We start from the raw sequence: 25601 nt of genomic DNA, 5'->3' as shown, positions 1-25601 counted from the left end.
AAACACTACTGTGACTCAGCTATTCCATCATACCCTGAACACATAATAGAACAAACAAACAAAACTTCTTTTCACTTCTGAGAAAGGAATAAGAAGAATAAGGAATCTCGTTGGATGGAGGGGATGTGGGGAGGGACCCAGAGATGCAGTGGAGATTTACGTGCTGCAAATAATGGACACACCAGTGAAGATCCTCTTCTAGTCTGCCTTCTGCAAACCACAAACTTTCTTTCTCTTGGGCAAGCTGATAACACAAGAATAAATAAACAGCAGTTAATGTTTCCCTGCCTGTGATCAGAGAAAACCATCATTCAAAACCGAACTAAATGCAGCAGTGCTCAAAAAAAAAAAAAAAAAAAAAAAAAGAATTAACCCTTAGATCTGTGGGCTTTCAGCAAAAGCATCTTCTAGGTCCTTGGAGACAAAATAAATCTTACTGTCCTGATGACAGTGTCTGAAAGTGAAATTTGGTGATCTAGATAGTTTGGGGAAAATCGAATCTTGTATATTTGACAGCATAATTATTATGCTGTGCCAGATTTATACAGCTCTTTCATAAGAAACACTTAATACTTCATACGGATATTACTTTTCCCATCAAATATCACTTTAGAAAAAGTTAATAATGTAGGAACTTTTATATTAAAAAATGGCTAATTCAACAGGCACGTGTGATACCATCATCAGGCATTGTATGAAGGGCATTAAAACTTTCCCTTTTGATTTGAAATAAGTCTGTTGTTTTTGCCTAACTCTCCCAAACTTGATGATCTTTGATCTTGAGCAGCAGTTTAAAGCTACCCTACAGAGGATAGATGGATGCTCCCTTCAGTATCGTTTTGGCATTAGACTGATGTACAGTTTAATCTCTTTGCATTTCTCTTTCCTCTCTGTTTCTGATCTCATTAGAAAAAAATGTATTTTGTTTTTGTTCTCCTATTCAACTTTTAATTTTTGGGTCTTCAGGCACAGAAAAATCACCTGCAAGTTATACTATATAGATGTACTGTCAGTACATCTATCAATTGGAGAAATAATAAAATTAACCTCTGATAAAGTTCATATAAACTGGAAAGAAGTGTGGGTTTAAGTGTGAATTTGAAAAAAAATTCTTTCTTCTGAGGTAGAGCATTTTCCTGATTTAAAAGAAACAATTAAGGATACTTTGTATGAAATAGAAAATTTCTGATAGAAAAAAAAAAAATAATTCCTCTAAGATATAATCAATTTGATTTTTTTTTTCCCATTTATAAATATATGTTGGGTACAACCCAGGACAGCACTGTATCCTCAGAAGAAACAGGTATATATTAAGATGTATATATTTTACTATGCATACATACACATACATTTACTTAAGCCTATATTTATATGTGCATAATGTATATATATGTACATAAGCTTCTTTTTCCTTAATTTCCCAGTCACCCTGAACAACAACAACAACAAAAAAAAAAAGTTGTGAAAACTGGTTGTTGTGGGACCTGATTTGGAGGGAATAAATAACCAATGAGTAATGTTTTAGGACATTACTTAGGCTCAAATCTCAAACTGTGAATTCAGAGGGAAATCTGGAGAACTGTGAGTAAATAAGAGACTGTTTCTGAAGTGCCTTCCATGGGAGCTTAAATATTTCATTCTTGACATTGCAAATGCTCTTACTCCATCAGGGACACCATTGCCAAGTTAGCCGCATTGATTCTCAAGGAAAAACAGTATAACATCGCTTCACTTTTAATTAATCTATGTAAGAGAACAACAGCCCACTGCAGCACGTTAAGTGAAATTAAGGGATGTGTGTAGCTTCTTTCTACAGAAGTTCCTTAGACAACTATCAGTCTGCGTCTTCTGCTTGGCAGAGGAGATGACAGATAATGCAATGCAGAAACTATACAGTTGTCTAGCTCAAGCTGAATGCCACCAATAGCCAAATGGACAAATCTGAACAGTGGGAGAGGAAGGTTGTTGTTAATTGTTGCTGCTGTTGAAAATCTGTGTGCTTTGTGTGACAGATTCATTCTTCTGCATGCTTGTCTTTGAATATCAGGAGGAGGCGATGTAAATCATACTTCATACATAATGTAGCTGTGGAAATTAGGAGTTTTTGGTGTACAGTACTTCAAGATGCATTTAAAGGTGTTTCTCGCCATTTACTACATAGGAAGTTCAGGCACTTACTTTTAAAGGATTACCTTGCTTGGCACTTAAAATTATGTATGGCTTCAATTTTGCTGTGCTTTTTTAGGATTCATCAGTTGGTGCAATAAAGGGGTACAATACTCAAAATTTGTAGGGTAATGAATCAGCTTTCTGGAGATAGTTCTCTTGCATCAGAAGTAGGAAATAATTTAAAGCAAGAATCTTACCTGCCTGTGGCAGATGAGGTGACTTTCCCACTTCTGTTTGCAGTTCGCACAGAAAGCAGCATGGAAATCTACCTGCTATATGTAATGTAGATCTATATTCTCTGGAAAACCTAACTTCAAGTGAAGCGGAACTCAAGGAAACAGACGTTGCCAGCTCACAAGAGCAGGATTTACCATTACAGCTAAGTGCATACTTGCAGGTTCTTACATATAAAGAATGAGAGACAAGTCTGGCTTCAGAATATACCAACCACCTGCCCAATCCACAGTCACCACCACTGTTTTGTATCTTTCAAGTACTGGTGACATGCTGCATCTTTCATCATATTACACTACATTTCTCAATATATTGCTTTATACCAATTAGAAGTGCAATAGCTGCATTCACCCAAAAGTATCTAGGTAAACATAACATGTGACTCATTAGAGAAACTCTCTTGCTTGAAATAGGAATTGAGGAAGATGACATTGAACTTGGTACTCCTTTAAAGAGACGGGGTCATTAAATACATAGGTTTGCTTCAGATAACAGCAGAAAAAAAATGTTCTTCCAGAGTTATGAGAAACATCTACCAAGAGACTAAGCAGCATATACACCCTTGAAAGTTGTGGTCAAGCAAGTTTCTTATAGTTATTTGTCCAGCACAGAGAGCATTCAGTTACCTTAATCTTCAAGGACTGAGGAGGATGACTGTCAAGATGCTGAGGAAAACTGCAGACTGGATTGAGCCCCTACTTCTACCTTCTGCCTTGACTAGACAAAAAACTGTTGTTAATAAGAGTCAGAGACTTTAAGTGCTGACACCAATAATCAGTGTTTGCCACTGAATCCTAACCTGGAATACATATTTACTACGTATTGTCTTGCTTTGTCAGACCAAGGGTTAAATCTAAATCAGTGATAATGAAAACATTTCTATGAATATGCAATCTTTATTTCTATGCTGATAGTTCTTTTAATATTCTGTTATGATTAATTGAAATGCATGTCTAACATTTGCTACATGTCTGGTCTAAACATTTAATTCTTTTCCTTTGTATCTGGTTTTGGATCGTGTGTATTGTGGTTTAACTCACCAGGCGGCTAAGAACCACACAGCTCCTCCTCTCACTCCCTCCACCCCCCTGAGTGGGATGAGAGAGAATCAGTACGAAAGAAAGGGTTGAGATAAAGAGAGTTTAATGGGATGGAAAAATATGGGGAAAATAATAATAATTTTATATATATAAAACAAGTAATGCACAATGCAATTGATCACCACCTGCTAACCGATGACCAGCCAGCTCCTAAACAGTGGTGATCATCCCCTGCCAAATCTTCCAGTTTTTAATGTCCCACATGACACCATAAGGTATGGGACACCCCTTTGGTCAGTATGGGCCAGCTGTCCTGACTGTGGCCCCTCCCAGCTCCTGGTGCACCTCCAGCCTCCTTGCTAGCAGTGCAGCACAAGAAGCAGGAAAGCCCTTGGTTTCTGTGTTATCACTGCTCTGCAACAGCTACAACATCAAGGTATTACCAGCATTATTTTTCTTCTCAATCCCAAACATGGTACATACCAGCCAATATGAAGAAAATTAACTCTATTCCACCTGAAACCAGGGCATATGATACATAGGTGAGGCAAAAGAATTAAGAAAATGCTTATATTCTGGAAACCAAAAGTTTTCACATCTTCCCTCTCTCCCAAACTACAGGCAGCGAAGCAAAGGTTTTAAATGTGGGTGAGAAAGATTGGGCACCTTTACATGCTATTAAAAAAGTATCTAACAGAGAAAAGTGTCTAACAGAGAAAGCATATGTTGTGCCAAAAAAAAAAAAGAAAAAAAAAGAAATTCCTGGGTTTATCTAAACCCTCAGTATGTTTCAGTAAAGAAATACCAGTTCCTACAGACAGTGGTACCCGTGCAGATGACAGGCAACATATCACCAATGTCTCTATTGTCCAGCTTGACTGCCTAGAGATGCACTTGTGGGGAAGAAGGAAAAAGTAATAGACAACATTCAAGGTTTGCATTTAAAGGATGAACATTTCTGGAAATTAAATAGCGTATCTTTTTGCCATCAAGAAAGTCACTTGTTATCGGATGGCAAAGTAAATGCTTATCTGGTATCCAGCTACACTAGTACAAATAGAAAAGAAATAATTACAACAGCTGGGAGGGTAACAATGAGTGAACTTTTGGAATCTTATTGCAAAATCCCTTTTTTTCTCCACATCTAATTTATCTTCCAATGATTCTCATGTTTTCAAATTATTATGACTGCCTATATTATAAATCTACAGGCGCATCTCCTAAAGGCTTGTCTGTGTTTGAACTGAATTCATACTAATACAAAAGGTGAATTTACACTTTTCTTCATCTAAGCATATGAAATACACTGCTGTATTTCAGCACATTGCACTGTTATCTTGATATAGCAGAGACTAAGGTTGTGGTGGCTTGCTTACACATTACCTTTGAGCAATGGAGCAAATTAGCATGGTTATACTTTTGTCTGAAAAAAAAAAAAAAAAAAAAAAAAGAAACTGCACTTATGGTAATATCACAGAGTTAGAAGGAAGTTCTATTCTGCTGTGTATTGGACCTGTAACCAAAAACTTTCACTGATTTCGCAATGCAGAGTACCATGTTGCACAAATACTGTTAATTAAATATATGGATTGAATACTTTTCTCCTGAAATATGCTAATGGTTCCTATCATGTAATGCATTGATAAGACCTGTTTGAGACCATCCATTAATTGGATTTGTGTACTTCAAAATTGTTTCCTTTAGACTAAGGCAATTGTTATAATGGGCAATGCTGGTTTGGAACTTTTTCTCACGATTACAAGTTATGTGTTTGCTGTATCTGTGGAAATGAGCTGAGACACAGTATCAGTCCACATGGATGCTCTTGGCACAGCCAATTGCAAAGTGAAACAATTTGAGTTCAATCACAGGAAATGTGTTTTGCCTCATAATTGAGTGAGGTAGAAGTTAGCATCCCAGTTACTATGTGGTGGTTCAAGGTGGGAAGTTAAGATACAATAGTTTGGATGCTTGCAAAAATGTTAGTGAATTCTGTAGTTTCTCCTTAAATACTACTCCTTGAAAGCTGATGCAGTATCATAAAGGAGGGTAAGATATGTCTGATACTGCTCTAACCTATTTCTGGCTGAAGAAACACAGAGTGGCATTAAATCAACAAACAAGTAGCCATGCATAGCTAGTGATATTCTCTTTTAGGTTTTCCCTTTTCTTTTACCCCTCTGGTTCAATAGCTTCTTTGAATCTGCTCAGGGACAGTGTGACTTCATGGAGAATGGGAATGTGCCATACCAATAGAACATAAGAGGTCCTGTGGAGATCAATGCAGAACTGCCCAGGGTTTTATTAACTAAGTAAATGATTTGCATGTCAGTGGCCAAAAAAGTAAATTTTCAAGTCTGAAATGATGCCAAAAGGAGGAAAAAAAAAAAAAAAAAAAAAAAGAAAAAGAAAAAGAAAGAATGAAAAGAAAGGGAAAAGGACCCACACAGGAATGAATAATTAAAAATTTGCAACAGGCAGAGGAAAAAATGGATTCTAGATTAATGCCAATTGCTGCTGGTTTGGAAAGCAGTTTAACATAGATAACAGCATAATAAAGAGATGCAGCAATGAGAAAAAAGGTGTCTCTCAGAAAACAAGATGTTGAAAGTGGCATATTGAAAAGGGAAGAGACTTGGGAGTTTAACTGAAGGTGAAAGATAAACTTAAAAAATAAAAAGCTGCCCTGTGTTAAGGTGCACTCTGGAATACCACAAGGATTCTAAGTAGTCTTGTAAGAGAAATGTAGTGTAAATCAAAGAACATAGTGATATTGCTAGAAGGCTTGGGGAATGAAGACCTTGCTCACAGCTGAGTATTCAAGTCTGGTCTCTAAAATTGAGAAAATATGTAATTGTTATTGAAGGGAAAATAGTGCTGAGCAATCACAGATTAATCCTGATTTCTAAGATTTAACCACACTAGAAAGAGTGAAAAAAGTCAGACTTATTTTTCCTTGTTAAAGATAAGAAAGAGCATGGGGACCTACATGTTTCTGATAGAATCACCAAAGAATCCAGAGAAAACGTTATCCAATTATACTATTTAAATAACCTGCAAGTGGGAATATTTTGTCAGATGTGTGAAGGAAGGGAGGCCTGGATTTCAGAATTAAATTGGAAGAATCAGAAAATGTGATTTTGACTGGGAAGTTCAGAGAGAGAAAGAGACCCATAAAACTCAAGAATCAGAACGAACAAGTCTCTTTTAGTCTAACCAAGTCTTTTTTAATGCCGATAAAACTATGACAACAGTTACCAGGTGACCCCCCTGCAAGCACAAGCTTTCACCTTCTGACTTATAAATTCTGTTTTCTAAAGGTGATCTACTTTTTTTTGACCCTCCCCCCCCCCTTTTTTTTTTTTCTGAATGTTGAAGTCAAAATCATTTCCACAAAGGACAATACCTCTGCACTATCTTAATACTTGTATTGCAACAGTTCCTCAAAGCTCAGAGGTGGTATTGGTCTCTATGATGTCAGGTCCTGCAAAGAGCAAAATTTTTTTATTTTTTTTTATTCTTATTTCCCTTCCACAAAGGTTTTATGAGGCACAAAATAAGTTTATTTTCAAAAAGGTTTTGTTCCTTTATCCCACATCTTCCTGGTCAAGGATTTAGGCTGAAATTCTCACAGTTGCAGAGCATCATCCTGTGATTAAAAGGCTGGAGACAGCATAATAGGAATATTGTAACTGCAATTAGCAGTAAAAGTAAAATGGCTGCTAAATGCAGACATCATTTCTGTCATAGGATTAGCAAATTGTTAAAAGCAGGGAGTGTATAAAAACAGAGTACTGTTCCTATATTCTCTTCCTATACTCTCTCCAGAGACAGGGATTTTTTTTTGGAAAAACAACACTGTGCAAGATGAATCTTTGCTATGAAGTGGTACAGATGCTCTTGTGCCATGTATGTTTTATATAAAGAAACTTCTTTATCATTTTGAACTGTCCAAGGTGGCAAGTTCTTAGCTTTTCCACAGTCCTTGTCATGCACCAAATCACCAGATTGTACTAAGTATAACGACACTTTCATCATTTTCTGGTTTACACTGGCAAAGAAACAGATACACTGTAAGTGGACTTTTGTATACTGCTTTAACAGAAAATGTATGAGCTTTGTAAACTATTCAGTGGAAAGAAATATCCTAAATAAATATGGAAAATGAAATTTAGTGCAGGCTTTTCTGATTCTGGAGAAGTCCATGATAATTTAAGCTGATGCATGTTGCATGTAAATTGTTGTTGGTGCAAAGGGAAAAGGTATTCTGACAAGGAAGGAATGATGAGGAGAATTTGATAATACATGTGAAGAAGTTAATTTTCATTAAGCTAAATTCAACTCAGGAGGCTAGTTAATAAAGAAAACCTGTTCTGCAATGGTATCCTGGTCTGTGAATTGCCCTGTGGAAAAAACATCTTTATGGGTGACTGAGGGAAAGTAAGAAGATACGTTGCTAGACAGAAGTTGTTTCACAGCTATGTTTTCCCTTCATATGGCATCTTTGGCATATGTGCAATGCCCAGAGTGAAGATCTTGTACTGGTGAGTCTTTTAGGATCTTGACAGACACCTCTTAACATTTTTAACCTCTTGACTATTATCTTTGATGTAGTCATTTGTGGAATGATTACAAAAGTGGGATAACCACCAGTCCACTGTGGAGGCTCATCCAAAACTGAAATTCAGCTAAAACTTTGAAAGACCAAAGTTGAGATCTGAACTTCTGATCCAGACCCATTACTTTTGTTGGGGACAATCTCCATTTCTGTTCAGGTTTGTTCAAAACTAGTCCCCACACACTTTGAATGTGACCCATGTATACACGCACATCACATGATGAATTTTTACTCAGCTGAAAACATAAAGATATCAATGTTTTATTTCACACCTAACTGTTTAGATCTCTGTGTGTAGGTAACCTCATTTCTACACATTCTTGGTGATCATTTCCACATTTTTTCCTCTGCTGCTTCTTTTTTTTTTTTTTTTTTTTTTTTATATATATCTGTGGCTTGGTAAGTGTATAAGAGGGAGTGGAGGATGAAAATGTGATCTGAAAGGAACTGTAAGGGCATGAAGGACCTGGTGAGAAGTGACTGGTATCATCTGTTGTTGTTGTTCCCAGCAGCCATATCATAAGTGATTTGTGTTTCTCATGAAGAAGTTCCTTCTATCCCATCTGTTGACCATATGGGTGTAAAAACTGGTTTTCAGCATGCCCACACCTACTCTCTGGCCAACAATCTGCTGGCCTAAGCATTGCTGCTTCCTGTGCCATAACAAATTGTTCATCTTAGGAACCACCAAGGGAATTTCTGCATGGAAAGTGGGTTTTAGGAAAATTCTGAGAAAAATGAACATATGCATCAATCTATTTTGAGACAATAGTGCTCTTTAGTTTACCTCGCTACTCTTTCAGAGGATAGAGAGAAGAATTATGCTAGGTTTTCAGCCAACTGAATCAATTGATAGTATTCTGAAAAGTGCCTGAGCAGAAACCTGTTGTAAACTGGGCTGGCCACATTCCAAGTCAGAAGAAACCAAAAATGGTCATATCTTAAAATCTATCCTATTTTTTTCAGTGGATCTATATGCCTCAATTTAGTGTGCTGCAGAGGGAGATGAGAATTTGTCTTGTGTTTATGCTTGGATTCTTGTGATATGCACTTGAGTGCACTGCTGAAGTCCTTAGAGTGGTTTTCTTCTTGGCTGAGTCAAAGTTGAAGCCCATGCTTGAGCACTGTCAGAGGCCCTGTGCATGCCATGTGGATCCAGGCCCTGCCCCAGATAGCTCTCTACATATGCACAGTGCACATCTGGGAAATACAACTTACAGGAACTTCAGTTCAATAAGTACAATACAGATATGTGATCCAGAATCTCACTAGATTTTTGCAGGTTAAACTCTGGACCTTTCCTCTTTCTGTTTCACCAGGCACTACTGAAGACATATCCACTGAGACCAGAGCTTTCTGGAAGGGGTGTGTGGTTATTTGCAAGGCACAGGCAACCACCAAAACCCCTGTGTACCTAATGAATGAATTTGAAGGTCTCATATCATTGAAGTATTAAAAGAAAAAAACGTTTTAAAACTTCTCACTGTTTTTTTTTTTTTTCTCTTGAGGTTGGACCATGACCTAATTTAGCACCTTTCTCCTAAATAGCATAGTCCTTTTCACAGCTGATACTCCTTGCCTGTTCCTTTCAACCGAAAAAAAGAGCTTATTTTCATTTACTAGGGAATGGCTTGGGCTCTCTTAGTTGTTTCATAATTGTTATTCACGGGTATATGTTTTTGGGTAAGTTTCCCTCACGTTATGATAATGTCTTGGTGGCCTTCAGACACTCTGCAATTTTAAGTTTAGAATTCAATAAATCACTCCTATCTTCATATTCTGCAAATAGGGGGGAATATCAAAAGAAAGCAACGAGGATAGAAAGCAGAGTCAAGATAGAATCTAAAATTTGATCATGCTTGGAACATGAACAATGCAGCTTAAATACAATGTTTTGGGTCCAACAGAACTTTGGCAGTAATGCTATTAGCTTACACCAAAAGCTGTGGGATGCAGGAAAGATTTTCGTCATGAAAAGTGGTTAATAAGGAAGAATCTTCTTCAGCTGATGCCCATTTCAAGAGTCTGAGTCTACTAATTCTCTCCCTGACTTTCCTCAGCTGTTCCTAGCTGTGTTTTGGAGTGTTTTCTTGTTGTTTCTACCAGCTATTCTGCTTTTTTTTTTTTTTTTTTTTTTTTTTTTTTGAGAAAAACAGTAAGGTATCAGTCTTAGACTTTGCTGTGTGATTTTTATTCCTTACATATGAGGCAAGATCTGGAAGTCTCTGGATAGTAAGTAGTCTGAATCATTCATTATTCTCTTAAGCATAGATGCAGGTACCTGAATCCAGCAAAATATGTACTCATGTATGCTCTAAATACAACTCTAAGTAGCTATAAAATGTTAATGTTCCATACCAAGGAAGTACGCTATAATATATGAAATGGAATAACTCTGGTGACTCTACTTATCTCTGTACTTCAAGTGATTTTTTCCAGTTTCATGAAATTCTTGGGTGATTAGAAACATATCTGTTGCTATTGGAGGTAATTATTTTGCTGAGATTATATATACATGAACTTGCTTTTTTTTTTTTTTTTTTTTCTTTTGTTTTAGGACATGTAGATGCCTGTTCTACCAGGGCAAAAGGAATAATGCCTATGCTTGAAACTTTCCTCTTGGACAGTAAGTTATCTTGAAAATCCTAAGCATCAACGGTGAGTTAAAGAACGTTATTCTCAGCTAGTGGAGTAAACCTCTGTAATGTTCCCCTGCTAATGACTTTATGGGACCTGAATTTTGTGAGTGTTCCTTTGGCCTTTGATTACTTGCACAGACAACAGATTGCACTTAAAAACTTACAACCCAGCAAGAGGAGAGCAACACCACTCCTTGCATTGACTTTTGCTTTGGATTTTCATATTGAAAATCACCAGGATAATTTTGCTAAGAGAGAAGTTATTGTTGTTGGAATCCTAATGACAGTCTGTAGGGTGACATGACTGCATTGGCAGGTATTAGAAACATTTGGTTTATGTTTATTGTTTTCAAAAAGAGGGAAACCTAAATCAGCTTCAGGAGGCAAAGGAGCTCTGGTCCACAGTATTTTTTTTTTTCTTCTTCTCTGATTACAATGCAGACGGGTATGTTCTTCACAACAAGGGAAAACATTTTTCTAGGTTGTTAACTAACATTATGAACATATTTCCTTTTTGTGGAACGTGGGTTTTTATTGCTGTTTCTCCCTCATGCACAAACAAGACTGGAAAGGAAAAAAGAATCCCATCATAATAAAATAGATTTATTAAACTGGGGCTATTTGCTTACAGACTGATGCTAAAATTAGAAAAGGCCTTGTTCCTTAGATAAACTGATTCTGAGACATACCTTTTATTAAAACTTAACACCCACACATCTCTTCTTACTGTGGTGTAAGGAGGAAAAAAAAAAAAAGCCTAAGAAAGCATTTACAGTGGAAGCAACTGTGGTTTCTACACTAGTTTACCTTGCTGAGATAGGAACTTTCACAATAGGTCAATCAATTAATTTAAGACCACCTTTGATTACCTGCCGTCAGAATTTTTTTGCAGCTCTGTGTCCTAGGAAGCTGTAATGTGGCTGCCACAGTCTGTGTGGATATGCCACAATATTTCCTTTTAGTTTATGTAACCCTCAACTAAATAAATATTAGAAGTCTATGAATGTCGCGTTGGAAATCCTGAAACAGGAGCCTTGAGACCAATACCCTTTGTAAGTTATGGCAGTTAAATAGTAGTGTGTGTGTGTTTATATGGCCTAGTGATCTCCTAAGATCTTTTCCTAGTCATGCCTCTTGTGCATGATGCAGAGCAAACATGTCTGTAACTACCCCCACCACCCCTTCTTCTCTCTTGCACCTTTGTGTGCCTGGTCTCTTCTGTCTTCCAAGTTCTCTGGAGTCATGATAGAAACTTCAGCCTCGTGTTGCAGGTGCTTCCTGGTGGAAGAGAGATCCTATGGATGTGCTTGGACAAAGATATGGAGTTTAATTTCATTATTTGAAACTCATGTAGCATGTAGAATGGGGTGCACAGATGACAGTGGATGTGGCTTGGGTCCAAAGGTGACCTATGTCTCTACCCTATGGATTTCTGCCCTCTAAAAGTTTAAAAGTTGATCAAAGTTATAAGCAAGGGTTGAATATGTTTTATTGGTCTTATTTTTTTTTAATCTTTTTATTTTATTTTTATTTAATAATAAGGTATAAACCTGCTTTCAGTTAGTCCATTTGGTCATCTTTGTGAACTCCAGGTGCTTTCTACTTGGATTGTGAGATGCCAACTATTAGAGTTATCTCTTTAGCGAATAGGTCCCTACAGAATGGCAGAGTTGCCACCCAGAGGACTGTATAGTATCAGGGAGATATCTGCTGAGTGAGACAGTGGGTCTATGAGTTTTTTTCTATTTGGGAGATGCCAGGGTCACACTGTAACTATGTTTAGGAGATGACAAAGACCAACAAATTTGCAAAAGTGTGTGGTGCAGATACGTGATTAAGGTTAGCTTGTATTTGTCCTCTGTGTGCGTGAAGAATACCCTGCAGCAAAGCCACTCTGGTGTCATTCCAGAGATGAGCAGAAATGCAGCCTGTAGTTTCCCTTTGCCCTCCCTTCCCACAAGAGCTAAATCTTCCTCCTCCAATCCTAACTGCATTTAATTTCTCTGCTAAGCTAGTGCTTTGGGAAATGTGTGTCTGAGTCAATGAAGGTTAACAGGATCAGATCCTCAGCTGGTGTCAAGCAGCATTGCGCAATTGTCATGGACAAAAAGTAGCACCAATTTAGATATCTCCTATTGTATCTATCCTGAGGATGAGCATCATTAATGGGCTTGTGCTCATTAGATGGTGTCTTCCCGACTATGCCTTTCTCAGCTTCTGTAGAAATGCATTGGTTTAAAAGTTCAATCCCTGTAAAATAGCATGTAGTGCAGCTGTTCACTGAATGGAAAATTATCTGGCTTGTTACAGGAATGCATATGTAAATTCCTTTTGGAACGCTATGTTAAAACTTATTGTTACCAAATCCTCCACATTCTGAACTAGAAACATTGTAACTGAGGAACTATTTTTCCTTGGCATTTTGTAAGAGCATCCTAAACATGGCAAGAGGAGGAAGGAAGTGGGTGTTGATGAATTTGATAACAATGAGTTGTTTTAACTCTGAGGCAATCTTAATAAACATGTCTGATTCTTAGCCGTTACAGAAGAAATCCAGACTTCATATGAATAGGTTTCATCTGGCCAGAACAGATGGGTTCTTGCTTGGAGAGCTCAGGCTCTGTGTTGGTGTGGTGGGAGATGATGGTATTCAGTGTGGGACAAACTGAATGCGGGAAATGAGAACTGAGCAAAGAAAAATAAAAAGGGGCAGATTCTTTTGCGGCTGTTATCTCACTCGGAGTAACCAAGTGGCCTTTTTTAGGATGAACTATTATAAGAGCATATGTTTTCCTCTTAAAATCTCTTGCAAAGAATCCTCTCTCTGTCTTAAACAGCTCAGTCTCATCAGAGCACAAGCCACTCTGGAAGAGGTGTCCTTTATTATGTCTCCTGTCCAGCTCCTCAGTAGATCGCATGCTCTAACCTGTGGTCATGCCTTTGTTTCCTTCTTACCATTGAAGACCCTCAGTTTCTTCACAGACTTCTGTTAAAATTCAGGCATCCTTGTCTAAAAGAAGCCAGTGGGATAACCACTAGTTTGTGTAGTGCTGCTACGTGATCAAAGTAGAACTTCACTCAGAGTTCAGGGATGGCAAATGTAGTCCAAGTTCAGTGTGTGGGATATCTTGTAATCTGGGTAGGAATCACATTTGTTTTTCCTGTCTTTACTCACCTTTCTTATTTCTGAGCACACCTTTCCCAGACCTGGAAAAAGAAAAGCATCTGACAAGAAAATAAGTGATGGCTTTCTGTAGGAGTGGGGTTGAACTGTGCTGTGTGCCCTGCAATGCTCCTGCATTGAGTATACCATCATACCATCCATGCCTCTCCTATGCGTAACAGGATAATTCTGGGTTTTGAATTAGATGTACTATTTTTGTTTTGCCATTTTAAATATTTGATGACGTAGTGCTGATTATTCCATTTGTGTCCTTCACATTGCTGGGTTTCTGTGGCATCCAGGATTTGCTTTTTAGTTTTCTGGGTTGATATATTTTTTTTTTCTTTTTGTAATGTGACATTCTCTCTCTGCCTGTCATGATATTTCAATTATTTATAATCACTACTAAAACACTAGACATCTCCTCTACCTGAATTCTTTTGCTATCCCTTATGCTGTATGTGCTTAAATTTTCTAGGTGTTGATGTGGCACAGGATTTGAGAATATAACAGATCTCTCACAGCAGGAGAGCCTTCCTTGTTCCCATGATCTTTTTCTAAATTCAGACAGTTTTAGGAAACTGTCTTTCAGCTGTCTTATCAATTAATTGCTGTGAACCCCTAATGGATTTTCTGGCTCACCTTCAGGTGAAAAAATCTAAACATAATCACAGTATTTTAGGTGAAATAATTTACTCAACTTAAAGCAAAGCTTTGGAAAACTTGGTTCTTTTCTTGAGATAGAGACTGAGTGTCTTTTAGTGTTCCTGGCAGGTGTAGGCTATCCAGCTAAGAAGGCAGGTGACAGACTCCTTCCCGCATTCATATGCTTCCCAATTTTAGTGGCATCCATCATCAGAAAGCTGTGTACGGAAAGTCTAACAGTTGATGAATGCAAAAAAAAATCTCACCATATGACTTAAATTCATTTTTAGCATTTGGAGAGGCACACAATAGGATGTTATTATTAAGTCCTTATATGCATTGTGTACCACACACCAACACTAGGCTCTTTCAGGTGGAGATTCTTGGCAGAAGTGTCCTAAATTTGGTAGAATTGTACCTGGGTAAAACAGCTCTGAGTTGGGGCAGAATAGGACTAATGTGAGAACATGACAGCAGGTGTGATAAGTACTGAAGGGCTAATCCCAGCTATGCTTCTTTTGCTGGCCCTTTTTTATGGCCACTGACTTCTTTTGTTTTGTGTGAACAAGTACTTATTTTACTTATTTCTTCTATACCCTTCTAAACCTCCCAGGGAGCATGCAGAACTGTTTGGTTGATGGATGGGATGCTCTATGGCTTCACTCTTTACTGAGGGGGCTTTGGGCAGGGACTATGAAAAGGAAGGAGATTTAAATATTTCGTTGATGGACTGCAGAACAAGACATTTGTGAATTGCAGCTCTGTGTGGGCAAGCCACGATGCTTTAGGCTGTTAACTGTCCTTCCACAGTCATGGGTACATCAGAAAAGTTTCTAAATAACTTTCTCACAGGGTTGACTCCTGGCTGCTTTTCTGAAAGTGTGAATCATAAAGTCCTTCCTGAGATAGGTACCAGTCACCATAAATAACGTAATGAGTGTAGAAAATATTGAGATCACTAGGCAAAGAAAAAAGCAAACTTAGCCTGTCTAAATCATATGCAGTCCTGGCTGTCTTCAGAACCAGGTGATTTTTATTCAGTTAGAGATAGAAGGAGGGAAGGAGGGGGAGAGAGCAACACTAAGATGATTTTGGCATGAATTTGGATCATCTGTCTCTAGTTTCCAGCAGTGTGTTGTCACATATGCTACTTTATCACTTCTATAAAACAAAACAAGGGCAGGTCTCCTCGTTCTCCCCCCTTTACTTTCAGCAACAGTTGCTGTGCTTGAATTCCACTCCCATTTTTTCTCTGACAATGAAGCATCCTACCTCCTTCTGGCTAATTGGTGCTCTAGCAGCAGGAGATCATGTGTGGAGACAGCAGAATTCCCTGCCTGTTCAGCATCTGTAGTCTGCTCGCATACATAATTTCAGTGTGAAGCTTAAATGTTGTGAGTATAGGTAGTAATTGGTTGAACTTCACACAAGGATATCAAAGGTTGTGTAGTTTCATGGTGTGACTTAAAGTTGTAAACTTCTTAGAATCAATCACGAGAAGCATGCTTAAAAGCAAGTCCCTTAAAGATGTTGCATCTATGTACATATTGGCTAGCAGAATTTACAAAATTATTTTGTAAGTTATGAGTATATGTTACCTCCATAGTCTCATATATATTTGTGTGAACCAGGCCTCTTTCTCCTCTAGGTAGAGGTCCAGGTTAAAATAAATAAATAAATAAAAATGATTAGCAGTAGATGATGTGTTTGAATTTGTCTGTGTTCAAGAGATGACTGAGAGGCACATCTAGGTGCTGATGAAGGCATGGGGTGCAAGAGATCCTTGTTTTCTTAGTCCAGAGTGGGGTCTTGAAGCTGCGTCTCTGGGTGCTGCCCTGTGGCGCTGCAGGTTCCCTGTTGTGGTGGAGCCAAGACAGAGTCTTGCAGAGACAGAGCAGGGTTTGTAAAAGTCAATGTAGATGAAATCCAGCCTCTCTGGTGTTCCTCAGGTACATACTTATTATGTCAAATATTAGACTCAAGTGTTTGAATTTCAGAGTTAATAACTGTTCATACATCACTGTGACAAACACAATGCTTTCTGAGAAGCTATTTTCCAAATGGTTGTTATGTATTTCCAGCTTAGCAAATATATATATTATTTACACTGTCCAGAACTTTTCTCACTTTCAGTGTAGCCCTAATAACAGCTTTTTATATCTTTTTTTTTTTTTTTTTTTTTTTTTTTTTTTTTTTCTGTGTAATGTGCTCTCAGGATCTTGCAGATGCTGAGGAATAACCAGGTGGGCCATCACAGCAGCCAAGCAATCTCCCTTCTTCCTGAATCTTTTTCCTTCTTGTCCCCAGGCTGGAGTCTGTAAGCCAGAGAAACAGGGGAGTCCAGGGTTTCACTGTGAAATTGGATTTCATCTCTGATTTGTAACAGTTTTAGCTACATCTGCAGTGCACTAAAACCCACCAGGAACATCCTCTTAACCTTCTGTCACCTTTCCTGCTGTTGATGGAGAAGGAGTCATGACAGGGAACAAAATGGATTCAAAAGCTATGCTTTTGGGAATGGTTTATAGACAAGAAGATGGATGTCATCTAATCACTCCATGATAAATTCCTGCCTGCTTCATGCTGTATTGTTCTATCACTGTCCTCTCTCATTCATTCCCATCATCACCCAGGGCATCCTTTTCCCCTTTTCCTGCTCTCCCTGCTGCTGAAGCCCCAATCTGCATTTAGTAAATATAGGGCGAAATGAGTTCTCATCCACCCAACTGATGCCTCAGGTCTGAAATGAGAGAGCTTCTGTTGACGATGTGCCCAATTTAAAGCAATATCACCTGTCAGTTTGATAAAAGACATAGAGAAAATATCCTGTCCTGGGCAAGGGGGGAAAAAAAGTGTCATCTAAAATAAATGCTAACCTTAGGAAGAAAAAAATATACAAACAAATGGCTAGGAATTGTTTTTATGTTTCTATTCACTGGGGCTAGTCCTCAAAACATAAATTACTGCTTATTTGTGGCTTGAACAGAATGGCCAGGAGGAAAGCTTGCAGGCCATCCAAGATGCAAACTTGCTTGTGTTGCTTTTCTATCATAGGTGTTGAAAAGCACGATATGAAAGGTGCATTTACAGGACCTTGGGCTCAGTTGTCTCAGGCCCCTGATTTTACCTTCTGCCAGAAAAAGATCTAATGTATTTATCTTTCGTCCTTGCCCTCCTGAGTTTTTATTTCTATTTCAATCTATAGAAGCACAGTGTCTTATTACTGTTTTGTTAGCTATTAGAGTGCAGCGAGGACAATCTAGAAACTTTTAACAATATGAAATGGATTAGAACTGGGACAGAAGAACATACTTATGTTTTAATGACACCCCTTTTTTTAATCTGGAAATAGTCAAAAATTTTTGTACAAACATCTGTACATGTAAAGTATAAGGAAAATGACATTTTATTACCAAACCCTATGGGAGTTCTTCAAACAATAGAAAGAATATGGACCTGCACAATTAAGTATATGTTGCCCTTAGAGTGGAAATAAGTATGTATTTCTTCAATAAGAAGTTTGCTGTAGTGAAACAATTCTCCCATGACTTTGAGATGGACCTTCGACCCATTAGTGAAGAATTCTTCCCCGAGACATTCAGCATAGGATTTGCATACGAGAGAGGATATTTTAAGAACACTGGCAATATTGTGTTTATAAAATTATTGGCACAATCAATAGTTTGTATTTTGCTGTCTTTAAGTAGTCAGAACCAAGTTTTCCATCTTCTCAGCACATGAGGGTGCAAAGATCATCAGTTTTATGATGGGAGTTCGGTCCTTAAGGTAGATCCATGCAGGTAGCAACACATCTCAACGTCTGAAAGTACAGACATCACACTAGACGTAAACTAGTCAAAGTCTATTTTGTGTTTTCCTGTAATTCTTTTTAATCTGGATTCTCTATCAGTTGTGCTACACTGACTTCCAATGCAGAACCTGCTCCAGATCTAGCTGAAATCAGCAGGAACTTTCTCCTGGATTTGGAAAGCTCTGAATCAGATCCTTACTGCAGATGTAATTAAGTTACATGGAACATCATACTTTAGCTTCTGTTCCTAGGATGTCTTCATATTTGTCTCCAAAAGGATCATGTGTTTTCCATGTTGTCTCAGTTCCTCAAAACTTTCTATGTAAGACAGGGCAAATATTCATTGTTAAAAAACATGGCAACCTGAGTTTGTGGCAACCTGAGGAGTTAAAATAAAACTGTGGGAGATGCTGGGCAACATACTGAGGAACAGCAAAACCTATTAAGGTGAATAATGCCTGTGAAGACAGGCCCAAAGTATGTAGATCGTGGGAATACTTCACTAAGTATGTTGCCCAGTGTAGGGAGGGACATGTGGAACCTACAACTTGCAGGGAAGTGTTAAATATATTCATAGCTCTCTAACCCTCGGGGTTTAAGTTTTGCTCCAAAGCCAGTTTGAATCTGATTTCAGATGAAAGCTTTTACTCAATCTGTAATGCATTGTGATATCCAGCAGGTAGAACTCATTGAGGGAAATTGCTTCCTGCGATGATATATGATTCATTCAGTCACATCTCTGAGCTATTTAGGGGAAATTATCCATGGGATTGTATCATTAGTTTAAAAGCTGCCTCAATTGTTTTTCTGTCAGGATAATTTTAAGCCACGCAAGAGTATTAGTTGGAAAAACATATTTGAAAAGGAATCTAACTCCTTCCATATTGCTCAAATCTGATTTTCAGGTAATATTTTCCTCTTCATTTGTACCCACTATATTGATGGGTGGTGAGCAGAGCTCTGGCTCTGTATTGGTCAGTGACTTTCTGTCTGAAAATAACTACCCTCTGTTGATCGGACACCCAACTTTCACAGACTTATACTTCAGCAACTGGTCTTGTCTGCCCTTGCTACATCAAAAAGAACACAGCTTTGAAAATTTCAAACCATAGTCCTAACTAACTTCAAAATCCATGAAGTAACAAAGCACTAGTAAAGGAAAAGGCCCTGTTCACATTAGTCAGTAATAGGGGCTGATTCCAGGGGAGTTTATTTAAATAATCAGAAGTCTCCAGAGCAAGTCAAAAAGGAAATTTAGACTACATGATGGAACTAATCAAAACTAGAGGTACAGAACAGATATGACTGTTGGAACAACAAAGAACTGAGAGTTGGCAGAAATAAGCTAGAAAGCAATTTTTTTCCTAGAGGAAAGTTATATACATTCAAGAGAAAACCGAATGAATAATGGTAAATAATAACGAGACTTAAAGACCAAAGGAAATACAATGCAGACAGACATAAAGGCATGAGGGGAATTCCTGGGTGGTCTTTGACAAGTTGCTTGAGCCTCTCAATAAAAAAAGGACAGCGTGACTGTTGCTCAACTCAGGTATAAGGGAAAAAAGCATAATGAGCCTGATGTTTGCAAATAGTCTGACAGTAAGCATTCTGTGTTGCAATGTTGGATCCACAGCTTTAGTGGTAGCTTTGTAGGCATACCTAGGTCCTGATCTGACCACAGCAGATTCAGAGCTGCATATTTCCGAATACAGCTCCTGTCATAGTTCCAGATTATTTACTGAGCCTTTCGTGACTGTGGTTTCTACCTTGAAATCTGGATGAAAGTTAAGATGATGCAGCCAGGAATTCTGCCCTGGGACGTGGGATCTGGACCAGGAGGTGCTAGAAGAGCAGGCAAGCTCACATAACAGAATTTGCATATATGGCTAATCACATGTGTAATCACTAAGTGGCAATAACCACTTAGAATCACTTTGTAGAAGTGATTTGTAGAAAATATTGCAAGGAGAAATACTGAAGAGAGATCCCTCTATTTCATCCATAGGATTTAGCTTTTGTTGTGATAGGCCAGCTGTACTTGCTTACTTTTTCTGAGCAAAAACTCTTTACAAGCCTGTGTGTCCCCTGGTAAACAGAAATAGTTCCAACATTTTTAGTCACAAAATTGCTCTTTCCATTTTAATTGTAAACTAGATTTTTCCATTATAGTTTGAAGCCATAAGAATGATCCGAAGTGATGTGACGTATATTCACTTAGGAGGAGGATGTAGCTACAGGTATCACAAACAGCATTCATCACAAAGCAGAGCTTTCAGAGTTTGTTCAGGCTCACTTGGCTTCCATCAATGTGCATTTTAAATTTTTTCAGCAAAGGATACACCATAGTTAGGAAGAATGCATTTCTACTATCGGAAAAGAATTGTAGACCGTTGGACCACAGAAGACCATACATGTATTTTAAAAATTTTGTAGGCAAAACTGGAAGGGCTTTCAAGATGGTGGATTTTATTTTCTTGGAGGAGTCTGGAAATTGGCTATTAACATTCTTCTCTCTGTCCTCTAATGTGTTCCCTTGGCAGTTAGGAGAATCATAAAAGTTTTGGTCTTGCCAGAAATACCTTCCTGGAATTGTTGCTATCTATTAGAGAAATATTCAATGACAAAATATTTGAAATCACAAAATGTGTATGGCCCAAAGGACACGTTTATAGAACTAAACACGGAGTCACAGAATGGCCAAGGTTGGAAGGGAGCAGGATCACCTAGAGCACATTGAACAGAATGGCATTGCGGGGGGCGGAGGGGTGTTGATTATCTCCAGAGAAGGAGTCTCCACAGCCTCAATGGGCAACCTGTTCCAGTGTTCTGTCACCCTCACAGTAAAATGCCCCCTCATATTGAGCCAAAACCTAGTGTGCTTCGGTTTGTGTCCATTGCCTCTTGTCCTGTTGCTTGGCACAAGTGAAAAGAGGCAGTCTCCATCCTGTCAACACCCTCCTCTCAGATATACATGTATATGTACATTAATAAGGTCTTCACTCAGTTTTCTGTTTCCCAGGTTAAACAGGCTCACTTCTCTCAGCCTGTCCTTGTATGACAGGTGCTCCAGTCCTCTAATCTATACAGAGTCAGATTTCCAGAACTAACTCCAGTTTAAACTACTGGAGGTGTTGAACAAATATTTGGATGTAAATAATACCCTACTCAAGGAATTGTTGAGTTCTGGGTAGTCTCTGAGACCAGAGAGAGAGAAAAGACCAGGGATCTTTTACTGAAGGACTTCTTTAAACCTCTGGATTTGTTTGAATGTGACTTGAATCTGATCTTTGCACTTTAAGATCCCTTGATTAGAAGGGATGGTATATAATTGCTTTCTGTTCAACGTCTTGGTTTCATACAGCTAAAACGGAAGTGTATTTAGGATATCTCTGTACCACAGATTTCCTTCTCTCCTGTTGCCAGGGACTTAGCATCATAGTTACACTAGAGGGGACTCAGATGCATAAACAAATACAGTGTAGATGTCATAGGGCATCCCACCCCCTTTCCAACTGCCAGAATACTGAATGTCTCAGTAGGTAAGAAAATCATACCTAGCAACCTTATGCATGTTTAACACATCTACATTTATGCAACCGAATTTTATTGCTCTCTCAGTGCTGTTGGTATTAAACCCTGTAGTTCCCTCCTTCCCCTCCTGCCCCTATCCCCCCCCCCCAAAAAAAAAAAAAAAAAAAAAAAAAAAATCCTACTGGCCAAATAAAAGCAGAGGTCCCTGTCTTCATTCGTGTATATATATATGTGTGTGTGTGTGTCTCTGTCGTTATGTATACATATTATCCACCTGCAGATGAAAAAGGCAATCTCCATTTCATCCTCCAGAGGTGAAATACTCCACAGGAGACCAGGACCCACCTCACTTGGGGGGGTACCTGTGGCACCAGAAAGAAGTGTGTATTTCACACATATCCTACTTTGCTGCATCTGAAATCTGAAAAGGCACAAGGGTAAACAGTAAATATATGTGTTTGGAGGTGAATAATATCCATCATGAACATTACTGCTTACAAGAAAATATGTATTTCTGATTCAGAATTAAATATAATATGAGCTTGACTAATTGAAACCTGTGTGTTTCTAATAGTCATACCTTCCCACTTTGTGAAATCATCATATGAGTGGTGATCTTTCATTCTTATCTTAAATCTAATTGGCCATCGTATTTAATTACAGAGTTCATACTGTACTTTTTAAAGTGAAGCTTATTCAAAATTCCATCATGCTAGCAGTTTGGGTTGAGAGGGTTGTTTCTAGAAAATGGGGTAGAAAGACATTTCCATAGGAAAAGTAACTCTGAGAAGTGCTTGACGGAGTGTGGATGACTTATGTATTTGGAAGATGCAAGATGTATAGTGACTTCCTTGGCAGAACCCAAGGAAAAACGTGATATGTGAACACCAAATACACAGAGATACTACAAGTGTTGAGTGATAGCAATGTTTCAGCATAATCCTTCTCCGGAATGGTGTCATATCCTCTGATATATACTGAGCTGGTGTCTGGTTTTGCTCTATACCACAGAAAATATGCAGGCAATAAGAGAAAATATTAGTGCTTGTGCATGCATGTGTGTGTGAGAGAGAGAGAGAATACAAACCAGTGACCTTTAATGGATGGAGTCAAAAGCAATCAACTTCACATCATAAGATCAACTGAATGTCAGCAGCTTTTCAGAGTGGTGACACTGTTGGAAATTCCACTTTAGCTCAAATCTTTGGCCTTCGTATGTAGGATTTCAGCACCACACCAACATCTCTTCAAAGTTCCTATGAATCATGGTATGAAATGTAATGGAAAAGTTCCGAGGAAATGGTGACTTTATTTCAGGATGTCTGTATCAGAGCAATTTACAAATATCAAACTCATTTTAACTAATTTTAGCAATTTTTTTTTATTTATTTTTTATTACTTCAGTTCAGAGATCTTTCCTCTCTTTCATGGAACAAGTTGTCTATGGGCCACATGTCGTTACCTTGTATTATAATCACTTTTGGATGTGAGTAGTTTTGTTATTTATTTAAATTTTTTTTGAATCCTCATACACAATAGAGATCTGTACAAATAGATAGAGTTCTGTAAAAGTACAGTTGTTTGACCAGTTCTTCTTCTTCCATTTCAGCATCCTCTCCTAGGATCTGAAACACTAATTTCCAATGTTTCTAAGACGTTTGTTCCACAGTGCGTTCCTTTTTAAACTTGTTAATTTTTGGCTGCATTTTTTGGCAGGCCTGCAGTTTTTCTGGGTAGGTTTGGTGATGCAATTGAAGCTGGGACTCAATGGACAGATTGAGAAAGAAACAATAGGCTATTCCCTGTGTTAGTGTCTGTTCAATCAGCATCTTTTTCTTTTAGGGTAGGGAGGGCAGCATTAAAAAAGAAGCATCTGGAAAGCTCTTGTTGCTTTGGCTGCAGTTCTAAGACAGCTGAACACCTTTGAGTTAAAGATTTTCTGTGTGTTTTCCAAGGGCAAGGTATTGAGCTCCCAATATGCTTTTTATCTGTGTTTTTGGACCAGATAGAGTGCTTTTGATTTCAGTGATTCCTATCCAAATGGGTTAAATCCTGAACATGTGTTGTCTCTCCTTACATGACATGCATGACATGCTGATTTCCATGGGAAGGAAACTCATGCACGGGGATTAGAAAAGAGCCAGAATTATTTTCTATCAGTTCCCCTGCCTGGGTCATTAGGAGACCATGCTCTCTGTGTGTGCTCGAGTTTACTTTTTGATTCTGGCATAGCTTTGATTTCCCAAAATTAATCCTTGGAAATTCTTGTTATAAATCTACCTTTGCTAATCCTTCTATTCGGTTTAAGCAGAATCAAGTCATGATCACATGCACCAGATTTTTATCCTGCAATGGTTGCATCTATTAGAATGCAGCCGTTCTAATGTCTGAAGACCTCAGTCTTCTATAATCTATGAAGACCTCAAAGTTTGGCATTATTTATTTTATACAACTTGTTCTTGCCCCATATTAGAGTTAGACGATTCTCTCCAGAAATTTGCTAAATGCTCTGTGCAATACCAAACAGCTTTTGGCCAAAATATGTTACTTTTTAATGCTCAGGTCATAAAGTTCCTATTAAAAGGACATTAAAGCCAAACAGAATCTATCCAAAGCCTCAAATGAGCACTGGATAAGGCCTACACTAGAGAATATGCTGTATAAGCATGCTCATAAATCATTAAAATGAAGATAGGATATATCACTAATAAATGAAGTTCAAGGACAGCCTTTATCTTGTTAAATTATCCAATTTTTGCTGTCTATTAACATATCATTTAGAATGTAAGAATAGCTGTAGGGTGCTGTTCCCCTCCAGCCCCCCTCACTATTCTTGATAATAACATATTATGCAGAGTAAGAAGCCTTAGAAACTGTTCTAATACACCATAATAATGCTGGAATTATTCTTTGGGGGAGGTCACTGCATTAAGTAGCAAGTAATTAATAGTAAATTGCACTGGAAATTCTTGGAAAAAAGACAAATTACTTACACTCTTGTATTCATACCCAGCAAATCCCATGTAATTAACAACATTAAGATAAATATGAGAGGAATTATTAATGATGAGATTAACTTCATAGTGCAAACAGATGTATTTCATCTTGTGCATGTGATACAAAATGAGAGTTATTTGTAACTGCTGAAAATATCTGATGCTATTGCTTCATGGAAATTCACTGCAGAACTACTGAGTATTATGTGAAATCTGACGTTATTCCCCACAGATCTCAAGTCACAAGATCAGTTTTGCTGGGTGTGTTGGGGGTGTTCTGTTGAAGCTACAACTGCTTGAGAATATGAAAAACTCATTCTAGCTAATGTGGGTCAGACCCTCTGTAAGCATCACACTCTATTGACCAGGTAGCATATTTGAAATTACTGCAGAGAAGAGGGCTGACCCACTTAGCGTTATATTCAGCCCAGGTTCACGAATTGTCCTTGTATTATAATGGTAAATATAGAACTGTCCAGAAAGAGAAAAGGTAACACATAACAACAGAAGGTGACTATTTCAAATGGGAATTTAAGAAGGGTAGTAGTGTACCCAGATGAAATTTCAAAGGAAAGAGAGGGAAGCAGCAGAACAGCTTCTATATTTGAATTTGTCTTGAACATCTGTAGCACTTGTCTTAGTGCATTTGTTTTGTGCCTCTGGGATCTTTTAAATATAGGAGGCAATGCGCAGATTATCCTTGAATTCAGAAAACTTATTTTCAACTTCTAGCTCTCCTTTGGTCTCTGTGC

The 25601-nt window shown here is 38.1% G+C and overlaps 1 long non-coding RNA gene across 1 annotated transcript in view; it reads left to right on the top strand.

Annotated features, from left to right (window-relative positions):
* Positions 1–7902: 7902 nt before the first annotated feature.
* Positions 7903–25601, top strand: part of LOC311439396 — a 52072-nt gene continuing 34373 nt past the window's right edge. The window contains exons 1-2 of the long non-coding RNA XR_014694702.1: positions 7903–7987; positions 10619–10687. This is a non-coding gene — a long non-coding RNA (uncharacterized lncRNA). The remainder of the gene's footprint in view (positions 7988–10618; positions 10688–25601) is intronic.

The sequence above is a fragment of the Aythya ferina genome (genome assembly GCF_964211825.1).
Source record: "Aythya ferina genome assembly, chromosome: 7".
In the NCBI taxonomy this organism is placed as follows: Eukaryota; Metazoa; Chordata; class Aves; order Anseriformes; family Anatidae; genus Aythya; species Aythya ferina.
The sequence above is the reverse complement of the archived record's forward strand: the minus strand, read 5'-3'. Positions and strand labels throughout refer to the sequence as shown.